The following is a 1,021-nucleotide window of genomic DNA, read 5'->3' on the forward strand; positions in this document are numbered from 1 at the left end:
GGGAGAGGGAGAGGGAGAGGGAGAGGGAGAGGGAGAGGGAGAGGGAGAGGGAGAGGGAGGAGAGGGAGAGACTACTTGACTTTTGTTTGCTTTTCAGTTTTGTTTTTCATCTTTGTTTTGGTTGGTGGGTTAGGTAGTTGCCTGGTTTCATTTTGTTTTCTGAGACAGGGTCTTGCTAGAGCACTAGGTGGCCTGTCCCTCACTTTGTAAACCAGGCTAGCTTCCCAAATGCAATGATTATAGGTGAGTGCCACCACCTGTAGAGCCCTTTTGTGTTCATCATTAATTTTCTTTGATTTATTTTTGTTTTTAAGACAAGGTCTTGGTAAGTAATGTAGATGTCCTCAGACTCACAATCCTCCTGCCTCTGCTCTTGAGTGCTGGGATTACAGGTCAGGTATGTTGAGGTTCAGGAATCACTCAGACCCTGGTCTCGGTTAAGCAAGAATTGTTTACTGAACACACACTCCCAAGACTGATCCATCAGGGTCACAGTCTAGACTCAGGAGCTAAGACTAGACCTTGAACATTTCTCAAGGTCAGCTTATAAAGAAAAAAATCACAATGAGCACATGTGCAGGTGCAGGAAGTGTTGTCTGGTGGTCAGCTCTGACTCAAGCTATTTTGGCTAAGGAGACAGAAATAGTTCTTACTGACCTTTATTCTAATTGGGCCTAAGTGGAGATTATGTTTGTCAATTTCTTAAGATTAACCAACCTCAGAAGATATAGAAGATAACAAGCTATATGGTCAGCTCGATGCTGCTCTGAGTCAAGTTATTTTTTTGTCAACAATATGACATAGTTGGCAGACATGGAACAAAATGGCCACAGCTATGCTAGTGGGGGGGGGGCTCAACAGTATGTCCCATCACACCAGGCTATTTTCTGGTATTATTCCCTATTATACACACCATTGGACCAGGACTACTTGCTTTCAACTCTGTACCATGACGTGTAAGAGTATTATGCTCATTTAAACTGATCCTTCTGTCATTTTTCTCAATTTATAAAATGCTTTG

The sequence above is a fragment of the Grammomys surdaster genome, unplaced genomic scaffold (assembly GCF_004785775.1).
Source record: "Grammomys surdaster isolate TR1022 unplaced genomic scaffold, NIH_TR_1.0 65, whole genome shotgun sequence".
Lineage (NCBI taxonomy): Eukaryota > Metazoa > Chordata > Mammalia > Rodentia > Muridae > Grammomys > Grammomys surdaster.